Below are 12,614 nucleotides of genomic sequence, written 5' to 3' on the forward strand. Positions count from 1 at the left end.
CACCTCCTGCCTCATTTCCCTCATCCTTGAAGGTCTTCCACATGACTAAAGGGGGCTCCTAGTCACAGACTTGGGCCCAGAGGAAATCCTGGAGGCCATCTAGTCCTCTCCTTCCTCGGACAGTGACCGAGGAAGATGGAGAGATTTGCCTGAGATGATGAAGCTGGGAAATGTCTGAGGAAGGATATGAACCCAAGTCTTCCTGACTCCAAGGTTAGGGGTGCAGCTAGGAGATCCTGCTGCCTCATACCTCTCATCCCAAGTGGTTACTCTCAGATCAATTCATTCCCTTTTGAAATTTTATGGGAAAAACAATTTCCCCAAATACAAAGTTCTGTGTAGATGCCTGTGAGCCTGAACTGAACTCTTGGGTTTCCTGTCTATGACTTGGTACTGTGTCTTGAAGGAGGCCTTTGCCCTGAACTTTTACTAAAAGGACAGGTTGGAAAGGCTTTCCGGGACAACTCAGAGGATGATGGATATCTGCAGGTTAAACACAATGGTCACTCCCTCAGGAAAGGTTATTGAGACCTTCTGTAAGTATGTTGTCACATGAACACTTAGAAACCGTGTCTCTACCCTTGGCAAACCTGTGGATGACAAGTCCTAGTTCCTCTTCAGAGAAGATCCTGGCATACAGTGGGAATGGGGGAGGGCTGACTCCCCTTGACAGCTAGCCCTGGTAGCCAAGTAAATAACAGGAATATAATGGGATATTAAATAGCAAAAGTTCAATGATCATGGATCCAGTTGGCTTGTTACAGATGGCTCCTTTCTTCTTTTGGATTTGCTGCCTACATTGAATAATACTCACATTAGTCCCAAAGGGGGCTCGGGTAACCTGGCAGCATTTTGTCTTGTTCTTGGAATAAATTCAGTCTGCAAAATCTGACTCATTATGCCATTTCCTTCTTAACGATTCCCACATTCAGAGAGAGTGAGAATCATGGTGATCCCAAGTGACATAATAAAAGAGCAAAAAACCAATCGTCCATAACAACTGAGCCCAAGTTGTGACCACTCCCGAGGGGAACAAAACCCCATTTTTCATAGTTCTGCTATGCTACGTGAAGAAAATGACAACAACATTGACCACGATGCCATTTGCTGTCTGTTTTCCTTCTCTCAATCCCACAAAACCATTGACCGTATTTAGAATCTGCCATATTTAGAAAAGAGCTGCTGTGAATTTCAGCAAAAGTGTCACGTTCTGATGTTAATTGTGCACTTGAAGATTTCTTGATGAAGGGACGTTGTACAGAAACATAAAACCCAAACAAAAAACCTTCACCCTAGATATAGGGGTTGAAGGCCAAAGATTTTCTTATATTTGAGAATCAAATAAGAACACAAATCATCAAGATGTCTGTCTGTGTGGAAGAGCTGAACCCACAGGGAAATACATCCTTAGGCCCAAAACAGTAAGGAAATGCTGAGTAGCTGATGAACCAACTCTAAGTTTGATGTTTTTTTATTTCTTGTTTTAAACTGATTCACTTCAGGGGGAAACATCATTTGTTGGGTGCCTATTACTGCCTGTTCTGCCCAGGGCTAGGCTAGGTTGTCACTCTGTAAAATACCCACTAATGTTATTAGATAAGCAGCCTATCAATGAGCCCTCTGTTGGGGAGGAGGAGAAGAGGTGGACACTGGGACAGCAGGACTGGCCCGCCTCCCCCAGGTGGTGATCAGACTCAGCTCCCAGAGCCCAGGGGCTCACTCCCTCCTCCTCCTCCCCTATCTCCATGCCTTTGTATCGGTATGGACCAGGTCACCAAATGAGAAAATGCTTCTTACAACAATATTTTGTACAAGGAAAGACTGGAGGGGCTCAGGAAAGCAAGTGGCGGGGTTTGGATACTATGGAATGGCCACTAGATTGGGAGTTAGAGGTCAGGGGTTTCACATGTAGCCCCTGTCATCATCCGTGTCGCTGCCAGGAAGTCAGTGACCTTCCATGGACATCAGTTTCGTCCTCTCAAAGGAGGTAGTTGGCCTCCACGGCCCCTGATTGGAGCTCTAGAGCCACACTCCCAGTTTTATACCTGCCTAAGTCACTTTCTGTCCCTGGGTTCCAAATCCTTCCTCTGTGATATGCCTTCCTCCATAGGAATGGAGGTTGGACAGAGGAGGCCGGATCTCCCTGAGATGACAGATCTGTCAGGGGTTTTCAGCAAAGGACCCCAAAATGCTCTGGAGACATCAGCTGATCTCACTGGATAACCAGTCTGAGACAGGCAGCGTTCCTCAATGGCCTTCTGCATCAGTTAGGCCATGGGAGAGATGCTAGGAATATGAAATACCTTGGAGTATAATGTTCTTGCAAGAAGATCTTATTTTATTTCTTTGATTTGTATCCTCAGCATCCAGCTGTAGGGATATTTACTGGACCTGAGAGTTCCTTGCACCAATTAGACCCAAATGACAGAACTCTTCCTACAACACAAGCTGCCCCCTCTGCAGCTTATCACTTTATACAAGAAGACCGTGCACAGTTGTTTTCTTTTCTTATTTTTCTCTTTTTTTGAAGCAATTTGAGTTACATGACTTGTCCAGGATCACACAGCCAGTTAATGTTAAACATCTGAGGTCACATTTGAACTCCTCCTCCTGCCTTCCCGGCTGGGGCTATCCACTATGCCACTTAGCTGTTCCTAGTTTTAATTTTTATCTTCAAACTTCACCCTTTATGGTTTCCTCCGAGCTTGAATGCTTTTTACAGGGTCACAAAGAGAGTACAAGTCAGAGACAGGAGTCAGAGACAGGACTTGAACCCAGGTCGTTCTGACTATATACTATATTCTATACTATTCTCCCTTTCTTACTTCACACATAGTCGACAATGTGTACTGATTGATTGGATTTGTTTACATGCAAAAAGGGAAAGGAAGGGCCCTTTGTGCTCTGAGACATTTTGTAAAAAAGAAATCATTTTTCTCCAGGGGTAGGAGGCCCAAGCCTGCTTCCACAGGTGCTAAAGAACCCAAGAGAGGCGGTAGGAAAGCAAAGGCTATTTAATGTGGAAGTCCTACATTGTGGAAAATTGGGTTACTGACACTCCCTGGGTGTATCTGTGAATTCTCAAGAACCAGACAGACTTACAGTCAGAGACATGAGATACAAAGGTTTGTTTTTCAATTTAACAGCTTCCTCTCCTGTCCCAGGTGAATTAATTTTTCTCTAACTTTTCACTTTCATGTAATCAATGTTTATGAATTTTATCTTTTATAATTCCTTCTCTCCCTTGTTAGGTTAAGAAAGAGTCATCCTTAGCTGTGAGAGGCACATGATCTGTTTCTCTTCTCACTTTTTGATGGTATGATCTTAAAGATAAAAGTCAAATATCTAAGTCTAATTTCTACCATGATGCCTTTCAGTTTTCTGAGCAGTTTGTATTGAAACAAGCATTCCTTACTAAATAATTTATTTTTTCTGGTTTATTGAACACTTATTGAGCTCCACGGTTTCTGATTCTTCCTTGCCGGTCTGTTCCATTTATCTACCTCCCTCGTCTAGGCCGTTCTACCTATCTTTTTTTAAAAGCTTTTTATTTTCAAAACATATACACAGATAGTTTTCAACATTCACCCTTGCAGAACCTTGTGGTTCCAAATTTTTTTCACTCTCGCTTCCCCTCCACCTCCCCTAGATGGCAACTGATCCAACAAAGGTTGAACATGTAGCGTTCTTCTCTACATAGTTCCACGGTTATGCTGTACAAGGAAAATCAGAATGAAATGGAAAAGAAAATGAAAAAGAAAACAAAATGCAAACAAACAGCAAGAAACTAAGTGAAAACATTATGTTTTTGTCCAAATAATTCCCACAGGCCTCTCTCTGCGTGCAGATGGCTTTCTTCATCACTGAAGAATTAGAACTGTTCTGAATCATGTCATTGTTGAAAAGAGCCACGTCAAGAGAATCGATCATCTTATAATCTTGCTGCTGCTGTGTACAGTGATCACCTGGTTCTGCTCATTTTACTTGGTGTCAGTTCATGTAAGTCTCTACCGGCCTCTCTGAAATCATGCTTCTCATCACTTCATAAAAACGGTCTAATTCCATTGCCTTTGTAAACCATAACTTACTCAGCCAGTCCCCAAATGATGCGCATCCACTCAGTTTCCATTTCCTTGCCATTACAAAAAGGGCTGCCAGAAACATTTTGCACATGTTGCTCCCTTTTCCTCCTTTAAGATCTCTTTGGTATAGAAACCAAGTAGAAACCCTGCTGGGTCAGAGGATATTCACAGTTCGTTAGCCCTTTGGGAATAGTTCCAAATTGCTCTCCAGAATGGTTGGAGTCTTTCACAGTTCCACCAACAATGTATCAGTGTCCCAGTTTTCCCACATCCCCTCCAACATTCATTGTCACATATCCTGTCATCTTAGCTAATCTCAGAGGTGTGTAGTTGTTAGGATTCTTACAGAGTGCTAAGTCACTGGAATGAATAGACACAATAGTAATCTAATTTAGCATGGTTCAGTATGATTGATCTGACCCTATAAGGAGATGTTATGGGCAGAACTTGAAACAAGGTACTAAGTGGAATTGAGGAGACGCTGCTTAAATCTAGTTTGGCATTGATTTAATCCTACAACAAATAATGATTTCCTCATGACATAATGATTTGTGTATGCTCAGTGTGGAACATATAAGCGAGAAGCTCTCAGAACTTCGTGAGAACTTCAAGGGATCTTTGGGAGAACTTCAGGAAAGGACTTTGGGGGATTCAGAGTCAAGGTTCACTCCAACTTCCACCTTTGTGCTGGCTGGAGACATTGGGAGGACGAGAGGCTGAAACTGGCTTGTGGCTGAAGGACAAACCTTTAAATTTGGAGACATTTGCAGGGAACTCTTGGAACCAAGGAGAAAGATAGGCCTCTAGTAAAGCTAACAGGGCCCCAGGAAAAGAGAAGAGACTTTGAAGGACACAATAAAGGATTTGGATTTTAATTCCTGGCTGCCTTTGGGATTATTGAACCAAACTGAAACTAAGGCTGCCTCCAGAAGCTCCCCAAGAAATCTGCTCCCAGAGAATTATTACAATTTAGAGAAGAGAACATTACATGTATTGTTTCTCAGAGGTGTCTTAATTTGCAATTCTCTGACCAATAGTGATTTAGAGCATCTTTTCTTATGACTAAAAATGGTTTTATTTCTTCATCTGAAAATTGTCTTTCCATATCCTTTGACTGTTTATCAATTGGAGAATAGCTTGGATTCTGATAAATGTGTGTCAGTTCTTTATATATTTTAGAAATGAGGCCTTTATCAGAACCTTTGACTGTAAAAATAGTTTCCCAGTTTAGTGTTTCCCTTCTAATCTTATCTGTGTTAGTTTTGTTTTGTACAATACTTTTTAAGTTAATATTATCAAAATTATCTATTTTGGGTTCCCTGATAAGCCCCAGTTCTTTGGTCACAAATTCCTTTCTTTTCCATAGAGCTGAGAAGTAAAACTTCTCATGTTCTTCTGCTTTGCTTATAAAATTACGATGTCCAAATCATGAACCCATTTCTACCTTATCTTGGTATGTGCTGCTAGGTGTGGGTCCATGGCTAGTTTCTGCCATACTAGTTTGTAATTTTCCCAGCAGTTTTTGTCAATTAGTGAGTTCTCATCCCCAAAACTGGGGCCTTTGGGTTTGTCAAACACCAGATTGGTAGAGTTATTGCCTATTTTGCCTTGTGATCCCTTCCTCCCCTGATTGACTACTGTGCTTCTTAGCCAGGAATAAAAGGTTTTGATGCCCCCTGCTTTATAACATAGTTGTAGGTCTGGCACAGCTAGGCAGCTTCACTGGCATTTGTTTTCATTAATTACCTTGAAATTGTTGACCGTTGTTTGTTTTTTTCAGGTGAACTATGTTATTATTTTTCTACATCAGTAAAATAATTTCTTGGGAGTTTGCTTTGTGTGGCACTAAGTAAGTAGATTAATTTAGGCAGTATTGTCATTGTCATTATATTCTCTCGGCCTACTCATGAGCACCTGATATGTTTCCAACAGATTAGATCTGACTTTATTTGTGTGGGAAGAGTTCTGTATTTGTGTTCATGTAGTTCCTGACTTTCCCTTGGCAGAGAGATTGCCCAAAAGTGCATACTATTTTTAGGTTAAGATTTAGGATTCACTCCTACAGAATGGCTCGCTCCCACAAGACCTGAGATACCAGCTTGTATGAAAAGGTGTAATAAGAATGAATTATAAAAAAGGGAAACAAGAGTTGACAGTGCACTTCTTACAACAAAAGCACTAAAGCATTTTATGATTCATATAACTAGTACAGTACAAAGAGGTACATAGACCAGAGGGGGAGAGAAGAAAGAATACATCACTGATCCAGGGAAGCACCAACTGGGCTTACCTTGGGATGGGGAATCCCGGGTCACAGCCCTGCAAGTTCAGACTGAGAGGGTCCCAGGCAGAGCGTCCCCCCATGGTAGAGATTCTAATCGGGATAAAGAGCTATCGGCCTTAAATATCCCAGGGAACCAAGGTGGCCACATGCCAGCAGTACTGACTTCACTTCCTTGAGCTCATCCAGATGGCGCCCAGTCCTGCCAGAGTCTGTCAGGAGTGAAGCTTTACTCCTGGAGTGGCTAGTTCCAGTATATGGATAAGGCATCCTCGGTGGATTTGGCCACAATCCCCCCGGGACGGTTTTCTTCAAGCCATATTCGTTCCCATGGTTACTCAGCAGCTGCAAAGCAGGGGTGAATAATAGTTCCCTGTACCTTAATTACCCCATGCACATGGAGGGAAACTGAGGTCCGAGGCCTCTGGAATCTTATCCTTATCCCCATATCTTCCATTTGGCCTTCAGTTTATGTAGGCCGTAGGCCATTTCTGGTTTTAGTGACACAGGCTGTCCCCGGGTGTGTTGTAAAGTGAGTATAGAATTCTGATCTATATGTATATATTGCATACTGATGATAGTGCTAACCATACAGTAACGAGCAGCAGGGGGTGGACTGTGATAGAGAAATCTCCCTGAGCAGGAGCAGATTTAGAAAAGAATCACACAGTGGTGAGTATCAGAAGTGAGGAAATGTGAAGCTCCGGTTCTTTTGCCGGCCACTGTGTGCAATTGTGTGCGATGTTCATCCAGAGCTCTCTGATTCTTCTGTAATGTGGCTATGACATCTGAGAACAGAGATTAGAGGGCTCGGGGTAGGATTTGGACATGGACACAGAGAGATCTGTATAAGGAGAGGCAGAGGTCTGGCTACCCAGTCCCCAGTAACTGTGCCCACTGCATCAGGGGAAAAGCAGAAATCATCCCCCTGCCAGTGGAGGCACCAAACATTCACTAAAACACCAGAGAAAGGGGCACTCGCCCTCCTGCAGACAGGTCAGTAACATCACTAGGGGGTCCACATAGCAGCTGCGAGGAACCTCCACACACCAGAAAAGTTAGCCAGTGGGCACAAAGGGAGGTCACACAGACAGGGCTCCATGTGCCCGGTGACCATGGCATAGCAAGGCCTCAACAGCAACGGATCCAGTCATGTGAAGAAGGGGTCACAGTATCCACGTCCATATACTGTCCTGTAACATGTGGTAAAGCAAAATCAGTGTATCAGCCGAGGGGAATACCCCCAACCTGGCTCGTTCCAGGGGGAGGGTGAACCATGAAATGTTTTCCAGGTTTTTCCCACTGAACAGTCATGCAAGGTATGATAACTGACTGACACACTCTGCTGCCTTCAAAGGCCATCCATACTTCAGTGGTGCTGAAATCATGGAGACACATTGTACATTCTCCCCTGTGATCACTGTCAGTAAGTCCACCCACCATGTGAACTTGTTTAACAGCCATGTTGGGACGGCTGAGGAGCCGCCCATAGTGTCCTGGGGAATCTTTATTCCTACACCAGTACAGCAGAGGCCAGTCTTCCCTGGTTCAAGTTCGGCGTCTTCCCCAGTAGCCGCACAGATCCAGCTGCTGCTGGCGTACCTCCATAGGGAGCCACAGTAAAGAAATCCTCATATGAACAACACTTCAAAGTCTCTGAGGATGTTCACGATTCTTATCTGCAGATTGGAGGGCCCCATTCTAGAAAGTGGGGTACCATCCCCCACAGGGCGGTTATTTAATTGTGGAAAAGTGTCACATAGGTGATCTTTCCACTTAGACGATGCATTATTACCTAACGTCTTCAGTTTTTCTTTAATAAGCCATTCATGCTCTCAGTCAAGCCAGCAGCTTGTGGATAGTATGGTGTGTGATATATCCGTTCTGTACTGCGGGCTTGACAAGAGTGATCAGTTTCTTTCCCCTTAAAATGGGAACCATTTGCTCTGTGAATCTGCACTGGGCAACCATAATGCAAAGCAGTAATATCCAAGGTTTGCCATGCCCTCTCATCTGTGCAGGCCATTAATACTCCAGAACAGGGGTTCTCAAACTACGGCCACAGGCCAGATGGGGCCCACTGAGGACCTTTATCCGGCCTGCAGGGCTATGGCTAATGGGCTGAGGGGAATAGACAGAGTGTGAGCTTTTGTGTTTACTATAGTCCGGCCCTGCAACAGTCTGAGGGACGGTGAACTGGCCCCCTATTTAAAAAGTTTGAGGACCACTGCTCCAGAATGTGGGTCCTCACAAGTGCAGGCGTGTTGACATCCCTGGCTCCGAGGTAAGGGTCCACTATCATCAATTTGCCAAATGTGTGCAGGCAGCCTTCCTCTCCCAATTCCCCTAGTATGTTCTGGGGCAAAGGATTCTCTCTCTATAGGTGACCCTGTACACATTGATCAGTCATTTGTCTCACTACAGAAAGAGGGATAGATATTCCCCTAGCAAGGGCCCACCTGCAGGAAGCTGGGGGTCCCAAACGCCCTGAGGTTACGTGGAGCCGTCTGGCCCGGGGACACTGTTCTTCAGACGTGTCCGGAGTGATTCTCCTGGTTCCAGTCTTGGCCAACCCATGCCCGTGTGCCTGATACTCATGTTCCGGAGTGTTCTATGTGCGTCTACAAGAAAACTGAAGTGTTTGTATTTTGAGCCCGGTCCCATGTGTCTTTGCACATCCCATCTCCCCAGACCTGTTTCCATACAAGTCCCAGTCTTGTTATGCTGTGCAGGCATCCGTGTGGTTAATCCCTCTGCCACTGCCCAGGAATCTATAAATAGGTGACACTGTCTTCCTTTCTCTCCTTCAGTCACCTGACCTACAGTAACCAATGCAGCCTCCTGGCTGCTTCCCCCTTTTCTGGTAGTTTCAAGAGTAACTTTTGGGATAGATTATGAGAAACGGGCTTCCAGTGGCGTTCCTGTGCTCTGCATTCAGCAAGTCCGTCAGTAAAGCCTGCATGTTTGTTCTGATCAGGGAAAAGGGTGTCAATCCCTGCCATATTGCAGGTAATGGGCGAGGTACTTTAGGAGTCGGGTGTTCTTTTCCAGCAGGTCAGAGGTTTGGGAGCTTCTGCTATCTTTTCATGCAAGACCGACGCCCCTGACTTTCAGCTTGGCCCACTTCTGTGTACACCATTTCCATGTGATAATGCTAGATTCTTTTTTTTTTTTTTGAGGCTGGGGTTAAGTGACTGGCCCAGGATCACACAGCTAGGAAGTGTTAAGTGTCTGAGACCAGATTTGAACTCTGGTCCTCCTGAATTCAGGGCTGGTGCTCTATCCACTGCGCCACCTAGCTGCCCCATAATACTAGATTTTTGAGCATGTCTGATTCGATGAGAGATGGGAGTGCCCATAATCCAACTCCTAATGGGAATGTGGGGTCTCACTATCACCTCATGATGGATGGTTAATGGTTCTGTTTCCACCAGGGCCCCATAAACCGCCAGTAACTTTATTGAAAGGGCTTGTCCTTGGAACCTGCATCAGGATATTTTCTAGCCCCAAACCCTCCTGGAACCTTTTTACCTCCCTGCTTTTGCCTGAGCTCCAGTTGCTGTAATCACTTGATGCAGAGACTTGTAATTCCACTGGCCCTTCCTTTAAGGGCCCCAAATCTCAGGCAGCTTGTGTTGCTCTTTTTGCTTCCTCCAAGGCTTTCTGCTCTTTTGTCCCCCATTCTAATTCTTACTTCTTTCTGGTGACTCTAGATAAAGGCCCCAAATGAGGTATTTGATTCCTCCAACGTGCAGACAAATGTGTACAGTTTGGAGCTTCCTGGTCAGTAGTGAGAGGAAGGAAATCTGCTCTCTTTGGCTCAGCCTTAGGTAAAACTTCCCAGTGTGCCGCACTGCACCTTGTCCCCAAGAATCTAACTGATAGGAGGGCCTGTGTTTGGGCAGGATTTGCTTCCCATGCCTCATTTTTCTCCTGAGTAACTGTATCCTGCACTGCTTGGTCCACTGGTTCTTGACTGATTCTTTGCATCATTATATCATGTATGCAGTGGGTTCTAAGTATTGTATCAAGTTTTAGCACATCAAGATTTCCCGCCAGGACCCTGTGGCAGATGGCAGGCCTGCGTATAGGAACCTGGGGCGGGCGAGTAAAAGTGTGCTGTCGCCCTGGCCAGGTCAAAGCAAATTGTTCCCATGGAGCAGGATCTATGGGAATGGGGAAGAAGGCATCAGCCGGATCAGTTACTGCATAGCAGCGCCCTGGGTGGTTTAGAGAGCTCCAGTTAATGGGGACTGGACTTGCTGCCTCTGTGGATTCTATACTGCCGCAGTGCAATCTTTGTTCAGGATATTGGGAAATGAATGGGGGCAGAGGAAGTTTGCCGCCACTACTGAAGCAGTGTAGACTTTTCTTTCAGCAAACTGATTCTTTCCTTCCTAGGGTCGGGTAGTCATCCCTGTCAGAATATCTATACCAATCATGTACTCTGGCATCGGTCCGGTTACCACCGACCGTACTCACTTTGGGGATTGTCCAGTTTTCATTTGGAGATTAGTCTGAACTGCTTTAACTGCTGAACCCCTGATCCCGAAATGGCTGCGGGCGTGTCCCCCTTTTGAATTTTGTTGGGTTGCCATATATTAGGGTGGCCTTAGGCCCGCATCAATTAGGGCACTAACTGTGTTAGTAGAGCCTTGTGTCCAAACAGATCGCTCCCCTTATGTTAGACCCCATAATCTTGTCTCTCTGTCTATTTCTCTCCATCTCAGTGTTTTTGACTCTCTTTGTCTGTGTGTGTATGTGTGTGTGTCTTGTCACCTATCTCTCTGTCTCTGTCTTTCACTGTCTTTCTCAATCTCTGTCTCTATCTCTCTTCTATCTCTCTGTCTCTCTGTGTGTTTCTCTGTCTCTGTCTCTCTTTTTTTCTCTGTCTCTGTCTCTCAGTCTCTCTCTGACTTTCTGTCTCTATGTTTCTGTCTCTTTTCTCTCTGCCTCTTTCTCTCTCTTTTTCTTTCTATGTTTCTCTGTCTCTTTCTTTGTCTTTCTGCGTGTTCAGGTGTCTGGATTTCTCTTTTTCTGCCTCTCTCTATGTGTCTCTGTCTTCTGTCTCTCTGTCCTTGTCTCTCTGTCTCTTCCTGACTGTCACAGGCTCCTTGTCTCTCTATGTCTCTAAGTGTGTGTCCCTGTTTCTCTTTCTGTGTCTCTCTCTCTCTGTTTCACTGTTTCTCTGTATTCTCTCCCTCTCTCTTTCCCTCCCCCACCTCCCTCTCTCTCTCTCTCTCTCTCTCTCTCTCTCTCTCTCTCTCTCTCTCTCTCTCTCTCTCTCTCTCTCCTCTCTCTCTCTCTCTTTGTCTTCTTTCTCTCTGTCTCTCTCTTCCTCTCTCTTTTTTTGAAAAAAGAAAGAAATTTATTATTTTATTGTACATAAAACATTCTCCCTGAAATTTAATTTATAATATTCCTTTAGTAAACTATTTCATATACAAATTAATACCAGAAAAGAAACTTTAGCTCCATAATTTGCTGTTCAATAAAATGTTTTACGATTATATAATCACTGGTAATTCATTCTTTCCCAGCACTAAATTCCTTTTTACCTTTCCAGACTGATAACATCATTTTGTTCTTAATGACAGCCCCACCATTCAAAAAGAAACAGCTCATATCTTTTTTTTCTGTGTTGGATAATCTACTTTTCTTTATCTTCTTCAACCTTGTAATGCTTCAGTGCATTTCTCAGGGAGGCAATGTAGCCAGAGAAAAATCAACAAAAAGGAGGCAAGAAATCTCAGTTCTCAGTATAATTGTCACTACTCAGCTAGGCGAGGTTAGGGGACGGCTCTGAGCTTCAGCTGCATTTGGAAAATTTGGTATCATACCATTTTCCTGATCTGTTGCCAATAAAAATGTAGATGAATATGTAATGAACATACAAGCCATTATTACCGTGTGTTCTCCATATCCCAAGCAGAGATGAGCCCTGAACTATGACCAGTATGTTAGCTTCCACCTTCCGCCTCTAGTCTCCACATCCTATTAATAATGAGCATTCATTTTTTCACTCTGGTCTCAAGCAAAAATCTTCCATAACCTCAGTGTGTTTGACTTTCCTTCTTTTGATTTAAGTAAATGTTTTGGGTTTTTTTTCCCTTATTTTATCTAATCTGGTCTTAGACATGATTGTTTATTGTCTACAATGGGAAGCAATATATTGATTCTTTTAGGTTATAGAATTGAGGTTACCATGGCAGAGAGATGGAAGGACACAAGCCATATGCCACCCTTGTCTA

The 12,614-nt window shown here is 44.1% G+C and overlaps 1 long non-coding RNA gene across 2 annotated transcripts in view; it reads left to right on the forward strand.

Annotated features, from left to right (window-relative positions):
* LOC141548442 (uncharacterized) overlaps window positions 1-12,614 on the forward strand; it is a 155,932-nt gene that overhangs the window by 35,099 nt on the left and 108,219 nt on the right. The window contains exon 3 of one of the 2 annotated variants that reach the window (XR_012483948.1): window positions 3,830-3,970. The exons of the other annotated variant lie outside the window; for it this stretch is intronic. This is a non-coding gene — a long non-coding RNA (uncharacterized LOC141548442). Of the gene's footprint in view, window positions 1-3,829; window positions 3,971-12,614 lie in introns of those variants that run through there. 2 annotated transcript variants of the gene reach the window in all.

This window comes from Sminthopsis crassicaudata, chromosome X, assembly GCF_048593235.1.
Source record: "Sminthopsis crassicaudata isolate SCR6 chromosome X, ASM4859323v1, whole genome shotgun sequence".
Classification (NCBI taxonomy): domain Eukaryota; kingdom Metazoa; phylum Chordata; class Mammalia; order Dasyuromorphia; family Dasyuridae; genus Sminthopsis; species Sminthopsis crassicaudata.